Here is a 20,781-nt window from a genome sequence, read left to right on the forward strand (position 1 = left end):
AGGGTTTTTTTTTTTTTTTTTTTTTTTCAGTGCCTGGATGATTATGGTATCTTCCAGTCTCCTGAGGCACATTTGTGGTGGGTTGCTGGTTCTTTTTTATATTCTTTTTGGTGGGATGTTTAGCGATGTCCTGGAATATTCTTTGCCCTATCTTACTCTTTCTTGGTAAATTCAAGTTCTTAATCAGATTCTGATTTACAAAAACTGAGTTTTCAACTTTGACTTGTTTACTTGTAGCTTTTATGGTGTTTGTAGGTACGTGTATTTTCCACTTTTCTTGTTCATCTCTTTTACTTCCAGTTCCATCTGCATGCTAAAGGACAGAGTTATATCTTTGTTTTATATACTCATTTCTGTTCTCTGATTAATTTGTAATTGATTTTAAATAAAGGGAGATAACTTTCCTGTCTTTTGATAATTCTAAGTAAATATAGCTTTTTCATTACTAAATACCCCTAGTTCTCTTCCCTATCCCTTTTTTTTTTTTTTAAAGACAGGGTCTCACTCTGTCCCCTGGGCTAGAGCGAGTGGCGTCATCATAGCTCACAGCAACCTCAAACTCCTGGGCTCAAGTGATCCTCCTGCCTCAGCCTCCCGAGTAGCTGAGACTCCAGCTAATTTTTTTATTTTTAGTAGTGTGGTAGGGGGATCTCACTCTTGTTCAGGCTGGTCTCGAACTCCTTGCCTCAAGTAATCCTCCAGCCTTGGTCTCCCAGAGTGCTGGGATTACAGGCGTGAACCACCTTGCACAGCACCCTATCCCTTTTTAAGCATGGTCTGAGGACGAGGAAAGAGAGGGTGAGGTATTTCTGTTGGTCACATATGGGTAATATATGAACATGACCCATGACCAAACATCAAGAGGCTGTAGACAAAAAAATTGCTTCAGTATACAGATATATAGTTAACATTCCTTAAGTGAATTGGGGAACTTGTCAGGATGACAGAAAAGTGAACTGGGATAGGACCTCACAGAAATGAACCTGACATTATGGTGAAATATTGAGAAAGGAACTTGGGAGGTAATTATCACTTTTATTACACAGTCATCTTTCTGTGCCTGGAGTGGATGTAAGAACACCTTGCTGGCTCAGAAGCTTAAAAAAATGTGTGTTTTCAGTTTTTCTTTTCGTAGTTCTAAATGAAGGTTTTGGCGGGAGCCAAAAATCTTGTACATTTGATAATTTAACATCAGTTTCATTTGCTCATTCTCCATATTGTCTCTATTACTCATTTGGTGACATCAGTAATTTTCCATAGCAGCCATTCACAAGCCCATGCACACTGTCATAAGGAAATGGGAATAGCACAAAGGATGGTAAACACAGAAGAAATACCAATCCTGTTTCTTTTCCATCACATGTTACACAGAGATTTAGGAATTCTGGAATGGAGCACAAGATATTCGGGAGGGGTTAGAACACCAGAGTCAAGGCTTCTACCTGCAGTAATAATCATTGATATGATTGATTGAATGTCTTCTGTTTACTAAGCATTGTAACTGTCATAGTGAACTGTAGGTAAAATCATTTTACAAATGTATACATTGTAGCATAGAGGTTAAGTTATTTGCCCACAGACACAGTAAGTTACAGGGCAAGAATTCAAATTTAAGTCTGCCTGACTCTAAAACTGTTCTTTTGACTGTGCTATACTATACCTCATCAACACATCTGTTCAAGTCTTTCTCATTCTTAAAAAAATATGTACAACTTTCCTATGATGATATTTCCCCCTCAAATTACTACCATTTCTCCTACTTTTCCTTTCTAGACTTGTTCTTAAAAAGCAGATTCTATGTACTTCTCTTTCATTTACTCCTTAGTTCATCGCAGTCACTTCCATCCTCAACTCTTTTGAAACTACTCTCATGAACTCCACTCAACTATTTACCTAATATCTACTGTATGTCCCATCTTCTAGTCTTACAAAGATGGCTAAGACATGATTTTTGCCCCGAGGGAGTTTAGGGATTGATGAGGGAGAGAAGGTATTACAGTTCATACATGTCAATGTGGTATGTTAACTGCCAACAGGGCAGTCTTTATTTTGGGAGTTAGGGGAGAAATACTTCATTGAGATATTGCTGACTGCCAGCAGAGAAACCTTAAATTGTTCTAGACTGTAGTGTGTAGTGTCAAGACTGCATGCTTAGATGTACAGTTTTGGGGAGATGCTGTATCTCTCCAGGGAGAAATGACCTTGGTTGAAAGATACAGCGTAGGCTTTGGAGTCTGATGGACCTGGTAACTGAGCCACAATTTCTTTGTAATACCTGCCTGCAATGTAAGCTGTATGAAGGTAGGACCTTTGTCTTGTTCACCATATCACCCCTCTTTTCTAGAACAGTGGTAGGTGGTCAATAAATATTTTTTGAACAAATGCCTTGGGGCTATGATATTCGATGGTAGGTACTGGCACTATCAATAGTAGCATATGACTGAGATAACGAGGATAAATTTTCAGTGTGGCTTATGAACTGATTTTGAGAACACCATCATTTGAATATTACACATAGAATCACCTCCCCTTCATTTTGAAAATTTAGGCTCATGACTTTATTATGGTCATCATTTATAAATGAGGAGAGATATATTCACCTCTTTTCAGTAGGCACAGTTAACTCTTCTAACATTATACCTGTCTTCCAGTTATATACACATTCCTGCTTTTTCTAAGTATTTGTTTTGTATTTGTGTTTTTCTCTCTGCTAATGATGTGAATTGTTTTGGGAGGTTAACTTCTTTGGAATCATTAAATAGCTTTATCAATAAGAGTAACATCAAGAATGAGATTGAAAGCACCAATTCAGTTATCAAAAGTCTTATTCTTGGAAAGGGCTTGATTTCCAGTAGTGCTAAGAGAAGATTCCTCTCTCCCTCAATAAAATAATATCACTGTTCCCAGCATTCTCTAGATATCTAGTTAGACTTATAGCTAACATTCTAAAGACATGAAACAACAGATCATTTCCTTCTTTTGTTTGTGTTTCATTTGTAAATATCCTTAATTTGTGTGACTTGAGGATAGGGTTAAAGTCCAAATACTATCTTTTTTTTTTTTTTTTTTTAACTTTTGAAAGCAGTATAGTAGTTAGGAGCATGAACAATGAAGTTTGAGTTCTGGCTCTACCACTTTATTTATTTATTTTTTTTTTGAGACAGAGTCTAACTCTGTTGCCCGGACTAGAGTGCTGTGGCATCAGCCTAGCTCACAGCAACCTCAAACTCCTGGGCTCAAGCGATCCTCCTGCCTCAGCCTCCCGAATAGCTGGGACTACAGGCATGCACCACCATGCCCAGCTAATTTTTCTGTATATATATATTTTTAGCTGTCCATATAATTTCTTTCTATTTTTAGTAGAGACGAGGTCTCGCTCTTGCTCAGGCTGGTCTCTAACTCCTGAGCTCAAACAATCCGCCCGCCTCAGCCTCCCAGAGTGCCCGGCCTACCACTTTAAACTTTGAAAATTTACACAAGTTATGTAACTTTCTGATACCTCGTTTTTCTCACCTGTAAAAAATGGGATAATTACTAATAACAATAGCTAATATTTATTTGGTGTTTAATATATACACCAGGCACAGTTCTAAGAATTTTATTTTTATTAACTCACTTAATCCTCACAGCAACCCTATGTATTATTAGTATTACACCCATTTACAGGTGAGGAAACAGTCATGAAAATGCTAAGTAACTTGGTCAAGGTCCTGCAAGTCAGTGGTAGAGTCAGGATTTGAATTTAGATAGTCTGACTCCAGAGTTCGTGCTCATAATCTCCTCCTTCATAGAGTTGTTTTGAAGTTTAAATAAAATCTATGTAAAATGGCTGTGACAGGCATTCAGTGTGTTAGCTACTGTAGTTAGCTGTGAGTTTGTAAAGCATTCTGCATGTATTTTCTTACTTGGTTGTCAGAGGAACAATCAAATGTTTTTGTGACCATCACCCTCTTACAGATAGGAAACTGAAGCACCAGTTTGGTCACTTGTCCATAGTCATGCAGCATGTGTGGAAGCAATACCCTGGCTTTGCCCCTCCACACCTGGATTATTATGTTGAATTGAGGTATCATGTTTTGAGAGAATTTAGTGGACATGAGTTGTTTTGGCCTGCCCAGCATACAATCCAGGTTATTCTGGAAGTAACAGCTCAGTTTTGCTTTGGGGAACATTTCATCCCTGACCAAGTAGGTGGTGGGCACGTGACCCAACAAGTTAGGCCAACAGATACTAGGCGAAGAGACATCTTCCTCCTTTAACTGGAGCTCAGGTTGACTAATACAGTGACAAACAGTTGTAGCTCCTTCATCACAACCATGGGTTAATTCGTAACATCTAGACACTGTAACTGCTCTTACATGTTTTCAAAGGCCTGATTCTTTAGCTTGTCCTCAGTCCTGTGTCTATATACCACATATGCTTCCAGTACATTCCTATGTTACACAATTGAAGTTACCCAAAGGCAGCTTTTGTGGCTTGTAGCTGAGACTCCCTTAACTTACTATTACATGGCATGAGGCCATGTCACTTAAAAGTTAAAATAACTGGCTAACTTTAACCTGAAGAGGAGAGAAATCTTGGAGAAGACCTGAAGGTTATCTTCAAGAGTGCAACCTGTCTCTACTAAAAATAGAAAAGTTAGCCAGGTGTTGTGGTGTGTGCCTGTAGTCTCAGCTACTTGGGAGGCTGAGGCAAGAGGATCGCTTGAGCCCAGGAGTTTGAGGTTGCTGTGAGCTATGATGACACCACTGCACTTTAGCCCAGGGAACAGAGTGAGACTCTCAAAAAAAAAAAAGAAAAAAGAAAGAAAGAAATTGCAAAAGATGTTTTCCACAGCTTGTTGAGAATTGAATATTTTTCCTTGCAAGAAATGGTCCAAAGCTGGAAGAAGTGGTAGTCAGCTGGTACAAGATCTGGTGAATATGGTGGATGACAGAGAGTTTCCAAGTCCAGCTTCTGTAGTTTGAGCAGCGTTGTGTTTTTGTGACATGTGGTCTTGCAAGAGGATTGGCCTGTCTTTGTTGACCAATCTTGGCTGCTTAATCGCAAGCATCCTCATCATTTCCTCCAGCTGGTTACAATAGACATCCACTGAAATCAATTGACCAGGTTTCATGAAGCTGTAGTGGATAATACCAGCACTGGACCACCAAACAGACACAATTAGCTTTTTTTGATAAATATTTGGTTTTGGACTGTGTTTCGGCACTTCATCTTTATTCAACCATTGTGCTGAATGCTTGCAGTTGTCAAAAAGAATTCATTTTTCACCACACATAACAATATGGTGTAGAAATGGTTCACCTTTATGTCGTGACAGCACAGAAAGGCAAGCTTCAAGGTGATTTCTCTTCTGATGCTCATTTAATTCAGGTGGTACCCATCTATACAGCTTCTTTACCTTGCCCATTTGTTTCAAATGGTCCAGTTTTGTTGTAATAGTAACATCAAACCTCGCTGCTGCTAATTCACACATAGGTTGAGATGGATTCACTTCCACTATAGCTTTCAGTTCAGCATTATCCAGCTTGGTCTCAGGTCACCCACATGGCCCATTTTCAATATTAAACTCACCGGAATGGAACTTCTCAGACCATCAGTGTACTGTGCATTCATTAGCCACATTCTTGCCAAACACTTGACTGATACTTTGAGCTGTCTGTGCTGCATTGGTTCTACAGTGGAACTCATATATTAAAAAATAACATGAATTTTTGACTTATCCATGGTTTCACAAAAATCGATCCCCCCCCAAAAAAAGTGAAAGATAATCACAAGCCAAAAGGTACATTTGAAAGAATGAGGATGTACCTTCACAATAAAAAAAAAAAAAAATGTCAAAGTGAAATGTCAGAGATATCAACTGCCAAACTTAGTGCTTAAGGAAATCGGACATTCCATACTTAATAACCTAATGCCTAGTGCAGTGTATGCATATCCCTCAATGAGTTATTAAGTAAAGATATGTCCCCTTGATGAAGACTTTTCCACATCAACCTTTAGTTATTTCTTCATTTCTTTGAGTTCTGATAATATTTGTGGTCTCTCCTCTTATTAACTGTCCTTGAGTTGTTTACCATTTCATGTGTCTCTAATTGCCTGGTCAATGAAATTATTATCCCATGGGCAGAGAATAAATGTACCCACAACAGAACCTAGTCCTGGGAGACAGTATAATATAGTGAAGTGCTATTCAAGGGAACTTATGTGATGATGGAAATGCTCTTTTGTGTTAGTTAACATTAGTTAACGTTTCTCTTTTAACCAAATGTGTGTATTATTAAGTAATCACATTTTCCCCACTACATAGAAATAATCAGTAAACATTCAGACATTCATTTCTTTATTCATTTATTAATTGTAAATTTTCCAGCTTTTCCACAGTTAGTGTCTACAACTTTTATAATCATAAAAAATATTAGGGCATTTGTGTGAGTAGATTGTTTTGGGTTTTGTTTTATTGTTTGGAGATTCAGGAATTGGTAGACAATGCTATAGACAAGTAGAGAGTAAGGGAATAAGGGTAATAAACTTTGGAACAGAATTAAAGTTCGTTCTTTCTTTCTCTCTTTTTTTTTTTTGGAGACAGAGTCTTGCTCTGTTGCCTGGGCTAGAGTGCTGTGGCACCAGCCTAGCTCACAGCAACTTCAAACTCCTGGGCTCAAGCGATCCTCCTTCCTCAGCCTCCCAAGTAGCTGGGACTACAGGCATGCACCACCATGCCTGGCTAATTTTTTCTATATATTTTTAGCTGTTCAAATAATTTCTTCCTATTTTTAGTAGAGACGGGGTCTCGCTCTTGCTCAGGCTGGTCTCGAACTCCTGAGCTCAAACGATCCACCCTCCTCGGCCTCCCAGAGTGCTAGGATTACAGGCGTGAGCCACCGTACCCAACCTAAAGTTCATTCTTAATAGATGTACATTGCATAATAAATAATGTATTTAATTTTACAAAGTATGTGTATTCTTTAAAAGTTGCTGCAACTTCTATTTTTGTAAATGATATTTTTCCACATTGATTCAGATAATATAAACAGTGTTTTAACATTATATTCATCCATATTGGGAAGAACCACATGCTCAGGAAAGATTATAGGAAGATTTTACTAATGTATGTAAGCTATCAGAGAAGAGGCACAAGCATTTTAACAATACAAGATACAGGAAATGGGCAGGGTGAGTGGCTCATGCCTGTAATCCTAGCACTCTGGGAGGCCGAGGCAGGCGGATTGTTTGAATTCAGGAGTTCGAGACCAGCCTGAGCAAGAGCAAGACCCCGTCTCTACTAAAAATAGAAAGAAATTATATGGACAGCTAAAAATATATATAGAAAAATTAGCCGGGCATGGTGGCGCATGTCTGTAGTCCCAGCTACTCAGGAGGCTGAGGCAGGAGGATCACTTAAGCCCAGGAGTTTGAGGTTGCTGTGAGCTAGGCTGATGCCATGGCACTCTAGCGCTGGCAACAGAGTGAGACTCTGTCTCAAAAAAAAAAAATAAATAAATAAAAGACACAGGAAATGGAGATATAAACTGAAACATTGTTATTATTATTTTTAGAGAGAGGATCTTGATTTGTCACCCAGGCTAGAGTACAGAGGCACAATAATAGCTCACTGCAGCCTCAACTTCCTGGGTTAAAGCAATCTTCCTGCCTCAGCCTCCCGGTAGCTGGAACTATAGGTGTGCATCAGCATGCCCTGTTAATTTTTTAATTTTTTGTAGAGACGAGGTCTTGTTCTGTTACCCAGGCTGATCTTAAACTCCTGCCTTGGCCTGTCAAAGTGCTAGGTTAAGGCATGAGCCACCTTGCCCAGTGTATTATATTTATTATACTAAATTTAAAAGATAATCTGGATGGTCACTGAAACTAAAAAAAAAAATTCTTTGATAAAATGAAAGATTTGATAAAATCAAAGATTATGACTTAATAAAGAGACTTGGAAGTTTATAGATTATTCCACTTGACTACTGTTGCCAGAAAGACCAACAAATACGTGAGGCACTATTGAGAAATATTTTGAAAACAAAACAGAAAATTCTGTCTCATCCTATATTTTGAATTAAGATGGCTCTGAGTTTAGAATTCTTTGTGTTTTTCTAGTAGAATATAGATTCCTCTAGTCTCTAGAAAAGGACAAATAAAATGATAAGCATGAGAGAGAGCCCTTATCACTATATACAGATTTTAAATTAATACATTAATAATTATTATATTATGGGTTTATTTGTCTCTCTACTAGTCTAGAATTAAAGCTCCACAAGCACAGGATTTTGTTTTGTCACTGTTGTACCTAGCACAGGTTTAGCTTGGAGTCCAACACAGGGTAGTCACTCATTTATGTTAAATGAAAGAGTGGTCCTGCCGTGTAAGATTAGAGCTCCTCAATCTGAAAAGTAAGAGTTGAGAGGAGACTGAAATTTAAAATGGCATTATATTAATAACTACAACATACTGAGCATCAGTCCTTTCATTTATCTATTGCTGTGTAGTAATCACCCCAGAATTTAGCAGCTTAAAACAACAATAATCATTTTATTTTCCTTTTTCACTGGGGGGTTGACTGGGTTCAGCTGGGAAGTTTTTGCCTGGAGTATCTCAAGCAGTGGCAGTCAGATGGGGCTGGGGCTGGAGACATCTTGAAAGTTTCCTCACTCACATGTCTTGGGGTTGATGGTGGTTGTCAGCTGGATCTCACCTGAGACTCTTGGCTGGAACAGCTATACATGACCTCTTCGTGTCTGCCATAGCATAAGAGTTAATGTCTCAAGGAAACAAGGTGAAAATGCGTGACATTTTTTATGACATAATCTCAGAAGCCACATAGTATCACTTTCCACTATATTCTCTTGGTTGAGGCAGCCACAGAGGTTTGCATGGGTTCAAGGGGAGGAGATGGGATGTAGACCCCACCATTCAATGGGAAGAGTGTCAGTGTCACATTTTAAAAAGAGCATGTGAGATAGCTCATATTGTGTTGCCTACCTTTAGAAAATAGGGTCTCTATGCCAAGTGTGTCCTGGGGGTTTTAGGTACTTTTTCACTTACTCTGCAGGTACTTATTACCCTAATTTTACTGATAGAGAATCTGAGGTTATTAGAGATTGTTTTGCCCAAAGGCCACATAGGTAAGTGGCAGAGAGAGTTGTTAAACCCATGCCTTCTTGCTTTCACGGAAGCATGTATAAATAAGATGAACATAGATTTCTTCACCAAATTCCAAAATACTAAGGAAGGTCTGTTCATGTAGGTACTTCATTAAACAGGTGATTACTATCTCATATTAATTTCGAAGTGATTAGTCACTTAGAAACATTTATTAAATCCCTAACTACTGTAGTAGGTGCTGAGGAGGGTTCAGCCCTTAAGGAGCTATCAGTTTAGTAGAAGTGAAAAGGCACACACAGCTAGTTAAATGAGAGAGAGGTCGGTACGTGGCATTAGATGGGTATAAGTAAATGTGGAGAGGAAGAACTAAGGAAATCTTCACAGAAGCAGCATTTCAGAGCCAAGCACTGAAAGATGGATAGAATCTGGACAGTTGGAAATGGGAGGTGGCCTTCTAAGTGGAGGAAACAATATAAATAAAAGCACAGAGGCATATTGAGATAGCAGTGGGTGGCCCAGTTGATTGAATCTTAGGATATATGAAGGGAAAATAAGAGCTAACTCAAAAGGTGGATTGGGGGACTGTAATCAGAGCCATGCTTCAGGGGATATTAATCTACCGTTTGTTTAACCCGAATGGATTGATAGTCTGGGCACAGAAACCTTTAGGAGATTTTTACAGTGGCCCAGAAAAGTGACAGTGAGGGTCTGAAAATGGAGATATTAGAGGTATTTTAGAGGTAAAATCAGTAGCGTTTGCACTGATTTCAATGTGCTAATAAGAGAAAAGTAGGAGCCAAAAATTACCCTCTAACCCTTAGGATCTGAGTGTCTTGGAAGAAGAAATAGGAAAAAAAAAAAATCATCTGGGATGAAATAAAAATAGATACATTCAAGAAATATAGATTTTTAAGTCAGGCATGGGGGTGTGAGTCTATGGTCCCAGCTACTGATAAGGCTGAGGCAGGAGGATCACATGAGCCCAGGAATTCTGAGTCTAGCCTGGCAACAGAGCCAGACCTTATCTCAAAAAAAAAAAAAAAAAAAAAAATTTTTTTTTAAATAAAAAAATATCTATTTTGATGTGTCGTAGCAGCAGTCTCCAACCTTTTTGGTACCAGGGACCCACTTCATGGAAGATTATTTTTCCACGGATGGGGGGGTGGAGCTCAGGCAGTGATGCACAGCCCAGTTCCTAACAGGCTACGCATGGACTGATGGTAATGGGCCTTAGCCCAGGGCTTGGGGACTGCAGTGTTACAAAATAGTCAAATAGTCTACAGCCATACCACCCTGAACGTGCCCGATCTTGTCTGATCTCGGAAGCTAAGCAGGGTCAGGCCTGGTTAGTACTTGGATGGGAGGAGAATAGTCAAATAAAGCTTCCAACAGAAAGTTGGAAATAATCAGCATTGTTGTCATGGCTAGAGATAGAGATTTTTAGTTTATTTGTATGGCAGTGGCAGCTAAATCCCCATTTGGAAGAGGAATGGATTTCCCAATAGGGATCCATTAGGAGTGGATTAAAAGAAAGAGGACTGATTTGGGAAATGTATTTTGGGGGGGAGGGTCTGGAGAAAGAATAGGCGGTAAAGAAGCAGTTAAACAGAGAAGAAAAACCAATGTGGTTAGTGCGCCTGGAGTCATAGAACAGTTTCAAGAAACTGAAGTAAGTCAGCCAAGTTAAATACTGCAGGATGTTTAAGAAAATGAGTCCATAGGAAGAAGATTCCATATGATGATTAGGAAGTGAGTGGAGACCTTAGAAAGAACAGTCTAGGTAATGAGAGAAACTAGGTTGAAAAAGCCTAAGGAGTGAGTTGATTGATGAGGCATGAGTGCAGAATTTCATACTGCCTTTGAAAAGCATGGTAGTAAGGCAGAGGAGCAGGAGAGAGAAAGGGAGGTGGCTTGAGTGGGTCTGGGGATAGTTGCTTTGTTTTGCTTTACTTTAATTCAGGATACAGAAGATCTGAGTATATGCACTGGATATGAAGCGAGTGGAAAGGAAGACTGAAAATGCACAAAGGAAATGGACTGAAAGGTTATTGTGGGTGGAGGAGTTAACCTAGGAAGGGAGAAGACAGACCACTTTCTTCTGGGAGGGAGGGTAGGAAGAGAGAACAGGTGAAATGAGCAGTTTTGATATGGAGAAGAAGGAAGTTGAGGGAACTTAAAGTCTGATAATTTCGACTTCATTAAGGCTAGTGGCTGCTTGAGCCCAGGGGAAAAATAGGGCTGGAGGCCATCAGCTGAGAGTGAGTGACAGCAAAGCAGATAGGTGGGCATCAGAATAATCATGGGAAAGGTTTGAAAGTTATCACTGAAGGAAAGATGATATAAAGTCTTTTAGAGATGAATGAAGGTTGCTGAGCGACAGTGAAAATAAATAGCATGTGGCTTATTCCTTGACTGTTCAGGAGGGATGTGAGCAGAGAAAGCAGTGAGAGGAATTTACATGAGAGGGGCTAGATAAAAACATTCAGTCATTAGTTCAGGGTTAGTTCAAAATGGTAATGTAATTCCTACAATGTAGGAGTTAAGTGTATGGACCTGATTGTGTAAATCAGCAGTGTTTTGTATGAAATAAATATAAAGATATGGTCTGTTTAATCCTAAGGTTCATCATAGGAGGAGGACAACCTGTGACATCTCTCTTGGGATTTCTATTGGTGATGATGCTGGTCTGAGTATAATTACTTACCAACTTTTCTGTTCCTATGTTATTTCCAAGTTTTTGAGTTAGTTTCAGATTGGATTAGTGGAAATCAGAGACTTAGCTTCTGGTCTGGCTGTGTCACTTACTTTCTTTATAGCTTTTATTTATTTATTGAGACAGAGTCTCTCTCTGTCGCCCGAAGTAGAGTGCCGTGGCGTCAGCCTAGCTCACAGCAACCTCAAACTCCTGGGCTCAAGTGATCCTCCTGCCTCAGCCTCCCGAGTAGCTGGGACTACAGGTGCACACCATGACACCCGGCTAATTTTTTGTTTCTATTTTTAGTTGGCCAGCCTATTTTTTTTATTTTTAGTAGCAGTGAGGTCTCACTCTTGCTCTGGCTGGTCTCAAACTCCTGGCTTCAAGCGATCCTCTGGCCTTGGCCTCCCAGAATGCTAGGATTACAGGAATGAGCCACCATGCCTGCCTGCCCTTCTTTGTGGCTGTAAATCAGTCTTTTGACTTCCATAGCTCCAGTTTCTTTTTTTGAGAAAAATGAGAGATGAACTCAAAGGATCCTTCTGTGTCATTCATGCATGAGTCTGAGTCCCTCTGCCCTGTACTTCAGTACTGAGGAAGTCACTGATCTCTAAATATAGTTGCAGATCTGTTAAAGAAATTCATTTGCTGTTGTAATATTGGAATTCTCTCCTAATTTATCTGATTAATTTTGAATTTTCACAAAAAAAATTTATGTTTTTAAATACATTTGCTGGCCGGGCGCGGTGGCTCACGCCTGTAATCCTAGCACTCTGGGAGGCCGAGGTGGGCGGATCGTTTGAGCTCAGGAGTTCAAGACCAGCCTGAGCAAGAGCGAGACCCCATCTCTACTAAAAATAGAAAGAAATTATATGGACAGCTAAAAATATATATAGAAAAAATTAGCCGGGCATGGTGGTGCATGCCTGTAGTCCCAGCTACTCGGGAGGCTGAGACAGGAGGATCGATTGAGTTCAGGAGTTTGAGGTTGCTGTGAGCTAGGCTGACGCCATGGCACTCACTCTAGCCTGGGCAACAGAGTGAGACTCTGTCTCAAAATAAATAAATAAATAAATAAATACATTTGCTTTGTATTTTATTTTAACTCTGGCTCCCACTATGTTTCATATCCCCAGTCAAGATATTTTGTTCCTGCATATGCACAGGTAGCTTCATGGTCTGTCCTGGTAGTTGTCCTGCAAAATTGACAAATATAGTTACGCTAGTCATTGTGGTGTAGTGGTATAGTGGGACTGCTTAACAGTCAGTCCTGACTTACTATTGGTTTTGTTTTTGTTTTGAGACAAGGTCTTTCTCTGTCACCCAGGCTAGAATGCAGTCACCCAATCATAGCTCACAGCAACCTCAAACTCTTGGGCTCAGGCTATCCTGCCTCAGCCTCCAGAATGGCTCGGACTAGAGGCACACATCACCATACCCAGCTAATTTTAAAATTTTTTGTAGAGACATGGGTCTTGATATGTTGCCCAGGCTGGTCCTTTTTTTTTTTTTTTGAGACAGAGTCTTACTCTGTTGCCTGGGCTAGAGTGCCGTGGCACCAGCCTAGCTCACAGCAACCTCAAACTCCTGGGTTCAAGCAATCCTTCTGCCTCAGCCTCCTGAGTAGCTGGGATTACAGGCATGCGCCACCATGCCTGGCTAATTTTTTCTATATATATTTTTAGCTCTCCATATAATTTCTTTCTATTTTTAGTAGAGACGGGGTCTCGCTCTTGCTCAGGCTGGTCTCGAACTCCTGAGCTCAAACGATCCGCCCGCCTCGGCCTCCCAGAATGCTAGGATTACAGGCGTGAGCCACCGTGCCCGGCCCCCAGGCTAGTCTTGACCCCCTGGCATCACGCTATCCTCCCACCTTGACCTCTCAAAGTGCTAGGATTACATATGTGAGCCACTGCCCAGCCTGATTTTTTGTTTGATATGGACAAGGTGCTTAATCTCTATGAGCCCTGGTTTTCTCAGGTGTGAAATGGGAATAATGTGTGTGAGAGTGCTTAGCAGTATGATAAATGCTTAATAGATGTTATTTTTCCTTCTTTCATATGTACCTCCCTTCTAATTCTTTTCATCTACTCACTGGCACAAAGTAAAACAGGATTGGATTCTTTAGGATTATTATGTAGATATTTTCATATCTGCAAATGAAAAATTCCCTTTATATAGATGGTAAAGCCAGATAAATGATTTAAAGATGAGATAGTTTATTGATCTCTGTGGTTTAATTATATGAGAAGTAGGAGCTTTGTTAATTATGATCTGTTCCTTTTAAGTGCCTAAACTCCTATGTTAATATAAAACTTTAAATACAAATTTCTCAGTGGCCTTTTTTGCCAGTTAGCCCTCAGGAAGCTTTATTTTCCATAAAAACTCTTGTCTGCTATTTTTCAGAGCTACCTGAATGTTGAGTGGCAGTTAGCTAACTAGTATTTGTTTCACTTTTACGACCCAAGGGGTTGTTGCCCTCAATCCTGGTGGTGGGAATAAAAGAAAGTCCTTGCAGTTACCTTGCTTTTGTTTTCCTTATCATTGTCCAGAGACTGCTAGGCTGTAACATTAGAGGAATGATCCTGGGAGGGACCCAGGTAAGTAACCAGATGACCATGGATGATTAACTATTTTCCAGGAAGACCTAGAGGGGATGGCGTGGTTATGAGCATGAGCAAGTCCGCAAAGGACAGCTGCACTTAAGTGCTGCTGCTGTTCAGGAAGGGGAGCCCTGAATTCCACCTTGGCTCGTGGAATTCTAGGGTGAGGTTCCTGTTTCCCTGGTCTGTGTTTCAACAGTGTGTGTTCTACCTTACACGGTTACACCTAAATCTTGCCTAAAGGAACACTCTCTATCTATCTCTGGGCACAAGGGAAATATTGACTCAGGGAAGGGAATGCAGCCTGAGCTACAAACTTTATGGGAGCAGGAGTGGAGCTTGGTGTAGAGAGTAATTATTTTGCTTTTCAGCTGATGCCAGTTTAGGGGGAGACAGTTGAGAAATTTGTATGATGCAGTGGGTGTTTGCCTCCGATGTCCTTGACATTAAGGGAAATAAAAGGTGATATGAATAATCTACAAAAATGACTGAGGTGACGGGAGGGGGAGCCAATTCTACAAGTTCAGTGCCACTGGCTGCCTTATCAGGGAGTTTGGTGGGGTCCAAGTTTCAAGGCTGTCTTTACATACTGCTGCGTAACTGCTTCATTTAGCAGCCCACTCTGAGAGAATGCAGGTGAGTTCCAAGATCTGAAAGAAGTATACTATGGCTGGAGCATAAAGTGCGGGTTGAGGGCAAGAGAGAGATGAGGCTGCAAAGGTTAGCAGGGGCTTCTGGGTCATGCAGGGTCTTATAGACCAGGTTAATAAATTAAGACTTTTTCCTAAACGCAAAGGGAAGGTTTTAAAGAGAAGAAGGAAATGATTGGTTGCATTTTAAAAGGATTTCTGTGGCTGCAGGGTAGAGAGTGGATGGGGGCAAGACTGGAGGCAGAGGTCCCAGTTAAGAGACTTGTAATAGGCTGGTCCGAGTGCAGTGGTGTTTACAACTAATTGATCACAATCAGTTACAGATTCTTTTGTCCCTTCTCCAATCCCACTGCTTCTCTTGACTAGCCTGAAAAAAAAAAAGAGAGAGAGAGAGACTTGTAATAATCACGATGGTGAGAAATGATGACATCCCTAACTGGAAAATAGCAACAGATTGTAAGAGAAAAAAGAGCTTTCAAAAACATTAGCAAAGGCCTAATAGTTGAGGGGTGCAGATGGAAAGATGGAGAATCCATTAAACCTGATGCCCAAGTCCTGGCTGGAGAAGGTGGGGTGGGTAGGTTGTGATGGCAGTTTCCTGAGATGTGGACCACTGGAAGAGGACCAGGTTCTTGAGGGAAGATGATGCGTTAACTTGAGGCATGGTAAATGTGAAGCATGCAGAGGAGCTGCCCAATGGGCAGCTGGATGTGCTGGTCTGAGGTCAGAGAGATGTGTCTTGGAGATAAGAGATTGAAATCATCTACCTGTGTGTGTTCATTGAAGCCATGAGAGTAAATTGAAGCTCCAGGAGAGTGCAGAGAACTAGAGGAGAGTCAAAGATGGAACATTAAGGCATTTTAAGAACAGGCGTAGGAGGAGGAACTGGGAAAGGAGACTAAGAAGGAGCAGCAGGAAAGGCAGGAAGAAAACCAGATGATCATGACACTTAGACACCCAGAGAATGTTTCAAAGAGGAGAAAGAGGTTATAGAGCTAAATGCTATGAGTGGTCAGGCGTGGGAAGAACTCCAATGTAGTCATTAGATCTAATGAACTTTAGCTGTACTGGTTGACGCTTTAGACCAAGAATGTGCTGAGGGCACTAATAAACAGAGACATGAAATAAAGAGAGAAACAACTTGATATTGGCCATTTTATAGAAACACAGCAAGTCATCTGGGAATAAAACCTAAACTTTGTTGAACTTCCTTATACTCATTTCATTTTTATGTTGAATTAACTGGGGACACCTATTTAATTTGTTCTGTGATTCTTCAAAATCTTTAAAATTGTTTTCATGTTTATTTGTTTGAATAGATAATACATTAACATGGTTCAATATTCAATACAAAAGAGTATTAAAGTAAAAAGTCTCCCTGCCACCCAGATCCCCTCGCATGTAACCTATATTTTTTGTGAAAATTTCCCCCTTTTTTTGCACAAATGTTTTCACATTCTCTTCACTGTTTTACTCCTTGCTTTTTTCACTTAGCTATATGTCTTGGAGATCATTCCCTATCAGTGCATAAAGAGCTGGCTCGTTCTTTTTTGACAGCAGCACACTATTACATAGATGCACCGTAATTAAAGAGTTCTCTATTAATGAATATTTAGGTTTTCAAACACTGTGCTGTTAGGTACTTCATGAATAGATTATTAAATTATAGAACATATGGTTATGAAGAATGCATAGTTATATATGGTTATAAAGAATGCATAGTTACTGGGGAAAATGCTGATAATGTTCAGTAGAGAAAACATTTAAAAATTTTATAATATAAAAACTATATATCTATTTAGAGGAAAACCAAACGAGTGTACAAGAGGAAAATGGGATTTGTCGGGGTGGCAAGCTTGTGGCAGAATTTTTAAATTTTGGTTTCCATTAATGTTGTGTTTGTACAATTACAAAACTCAAAGAAGAATCCAGAACTTCCTTCCCCAGTAACTGTGTTTATAATCCAGAGATTTCCTTTGCCCTGTAGCTTAAATTTATCCTGCTATGACTTAAGTTCATCATTTGTGTTTGCATTTTACTGTATTCTCATTGGAAAAGAACAGTCCTGTGAGCATTTGTGCAAAGTACCCAGAGGTGCTGGGAAGAAGCACTTCTGAGCCTTGGGCTCTGATAGCCTGGTCCGGCCCAAATCCAACTCAGGCTGGTCTGGGAACCAAATGCTTGGACAGTGGAGAACACTAGGAGACATGGAGGCATTTCTGTAGATGTAGATTCAGAAATAGCAATCTTTTTCCCTTAGAGCCTATGTTGCAAATTGCTGTACTTTTCTGGTCCCCTTGTTTGTAAGTTTCCCTTTTCCTTTAAACTGCCTTTAGTAGCTTTTGCTTTTTTTTTATTTTTTGAGACAGAGTCTCACTCTGTTGCCCAGGCTAGAGTGAGTGCCGTGGCGTCAGCCTAGCTCACAGCAACCTCAAACTCCTGAGCTCAAGCGATCCTCCTGTCTCAGCCTCCCGAGTAGCTGGGACTACAGGCATGCGCCACCATGCCCGGCTAATTTTTTCTGTATATATTTTTAGCTGTCCATATAATTTCTTTCTATTTTTAGTAGAGGTGGGGTCTCGCTCTTGCTCAGGCTGGTCTCGAACTCCTGAGCTCAAACGATCCGCCCACCTCGGCCTCCCAGAGTGCTAGGATTACAGGCGTGAGCCACCGCGCCCGGCCAGCTTTTGCTTTTGAAAAAGTAATTCACTTTATTTAATAGAAAGCAACTGCAACCCATGTGAAGTGAGACACCTGGGAGTTTTGTTTAGCCTTAAAAAACAAATAAAAAACCCAGTTGCTTGGAAACCTGAGTTTCAAAAGTGTTGTCATTTCTTTTTCCAGTACTTATTCCAGTTATTACTTAAACTATGGGAGACTTGTTACAGTAACTTGAAAAATGACATAGACTTTACCTTTTAGCAGGTTAGGAAGTTCCTGACTTCTTAGGTTGCCGGGATGTCAAATTCATGCTGAGCTGTGTTAGTAAAGTTAGTTACAAATGAGAGAGAAAGGGATCCATTTCACAGTTATAGATAAGCTACTTCTAATAGTTAGCACTTGTTTTTCATTTTTGCTTTTCTTGGTTTTTGTATAAACATTAAATCCCCGAAGAGATAGCTATTTGAGGTAATTGAGTAGTAGCTCTGTCAGAGGAAGAGAAAGGCAAGTTTAGAGAAGCTAGATCACTGCTGTCAGTCATCAGGGCTTCATTTGTGAACCTCAGAAAAAACTCAAGGAGGTACATTTCTTACTCTAGTGTTCTATACTTAAATTGTAATTATTTTTTAATTGAGATATAATTTACATACTATAAAAGTCACCCTTTAAAAGTGTACAGTTCAGTGGTTTTTATTATATTCACTCTGCTGTGCAACCATCACCACTGTCTGAGGGTGCAGATATCTCTTTGAGATACTGATTTCATTTCTTTAGGATATACAACATGAATTCTGCTAAAATTGAAGCAAGAACAAACACCAAATTTATAGGAAGCTTGGGTGGAAGAATGGTGAAATCATGGATGCTTTATGAAAAGTTTATGAGGGGCCGGGTGCGGTGGCTCACGCCTGTAATCCTAGCACTCTGGGAGGCCGAAGCGGGTGGATTGTTTGAGCTCAGGAGTTCGAGACCAGCCTGAGCAAGAGCAAGACTCCATCTCTACTAAAAAAAAAAAAAAAAATAGAAAGAAATTATCTGTACAGCTAAAAATATATAGGAAAAAAAAATTAGCCGGGCATGGTGGCAAATGCCTGTAGTCGCAGCTACTTGGGAGGCTGAGGCAGAAGGATTGCTTGAGCGCAGGAGTTTGAGGTTGCTGTGAGCTAGGCTGATGCCATGGCACTCTAGCCTGGGCAACAGAGTGAGACTCTGTCTCAAAAAAAAAAAAGTTTATGAGGACAATGTCCCAAAGAAATCAACAATTTACAAATGGATAACTCATTTTAGGAAGGGATGAGACAATGTTGAAGATGAAGCCCACAGCAGCAGACCGTTCACATCAATTTGCAAGGAAAAAATTCATCTTGTTTGTGTCCTATTTGAGGAGGACTGACAATTAATAGCACAAACAATAGGCACCACCATAGACATCTCAGTTGGTTCAGCTTACACAATTCTGACTAAAAAATTAAAGTTGAGCAAACTTTCCACTCAATGGATGCCAAAACTGTTGCACTCAGATCAGCTGCACACAAGAGCAGAGCTCTCAATAGAAATTTTAAACAAGTGGGATCAAGATCCTGAAGCATGTCTTTGTAACAGAAGGTGAAACATGGCTTTGCCAGTATGATTCTGAAGACAAAGCACAGTCAAAGCAATGGCTACCAAGTGGTGGAAGTGGGTCCAGTCAAAGCAGAGGTAGACTGGCTAAGAGCAAAGGTCATGGCAACAGTTTTTTGGGATGTTCAAGGCATTTTTCTTGTTGACTTTCTGGAGGCCAAATAATAACATCTGCTTATTATAAGAGTGTTTTGAAAGATTACCAAAATGTCCAGGAAAGCTTCACCAGAGAGTCTTGTACCACAATAATGGTCCTGCTCCTTCCTCTCATCAAACAAGGGCAATTTTATAGACTTTCTGTGGGAATTCATTAGGCATCCTGATTTGGTTCCTTCCAACTTCTTTTTGTTTCCTAATCCTAAAAAAATCTTTAAAGAGCACCCATTTTTCTTCACTTAATAGTGTGAAAAAGACCACATTGACATGGTTAAATTCACAGGACCCTCAGTTCTTTAGGGATGGACTAAATGGCTGGTATCATCACTTATGAAAGTGGCTTGACCTTGATGGAACTTAGTTGAGAAATAAAGTTTATGTTTTTTATCTTTTAATTCTATTTTTCCATGAACTTTTTGAAGTCCCCCCATATAGACACATATATGGATGTATGTATGTTCATATAATTATATGTGTATGTGTATATATATATATTTTTAAATAAAATAATGCTGGTAAAAATTTTTTGTGGTAAATACTAATTTACTCCTAAATTGCTATATCCCCTTGGGAATGGAATATTTATAAATATTTTGATACCCTTTGATCCAGTAACTATTCTCCTGGAAACTTATCTTAGGGGAAATAATTCAATAGAAGCAAAAAGGTATGTGCATGAAAAGGTTTACTTCAGCATCATTTATATCACAAAAATTTAAAAATAATTTAAATGTCAAACATTAGAGGAGTTAATCCAGTTTTGTATGTTGACACCATAGGATGTGATTCAGTCGTTTCATATTCCAGCTCTGGGCTTCTGTGTCTGGCCAAGATGGAGTTATAGGGACTGGATTTACCTTCCCAACTTAAACAACTAAAAAACTGGAAAAATATATAAAACAGTGGTTGTCCAGACATTGGGCAACAGGCAGCACAGTACAGTGAACCCTGAGAGAAGGCAAATCAGGCGAGCTCTGTGAGTACCCTGGTCACTGACTGCCTGGGAGTCTCCAGGCTGCGGCGCCGGGCTGAGGAAAGGGAGTTGAGATCTGCAGAGGTGCCCCGACACGGGCATCTGAAAACTGATCAGCGTGTGTATGTGAAGAAACTACACGAGGCTGGGAAAAAACCACCTTAGTGGAACATAAGGAATAATACTTGAAGCTCCCCCCACTGATGGGGTGATTGTGGTGATATATTATCCTTTTTATATATTGTGGAATTCAATTTGCTATAATAGAATTTTGTTAAGATTTTTTGCATCTATGTTCATGAAAGACATTTGTAG

The 20,781-nt window shown here is 39.9% G+C and overlaps 1 protein-coding gene across 10 annotated transcripts in view; it reads left to right on the forward strand.

Annotated features, from left to right (window-relative positions):
- Positions 1-20,781, forward strand: part of SGSM3 (small G protein signaling modulator 3) — a 38,371-nt gene that overhangs the window by 735 nt on the left and 16,855 nt on the right. The window lies entirely within an intron of this gene.

Source organism: Eulemur rufifrons, chromosome 16 (assembly GCF_041146395.1).
Source record: "Eulemur rufifrons isolate Redbay chromosome 16, OSU_ERuf_1, whole genome shotgun sequence".
Lineage (NCBI taxonomy): Eukaryota > Metazoa > Chordata > Mammalia > Primates > Lemuridae > Eulemur > Eulemur rufifrons.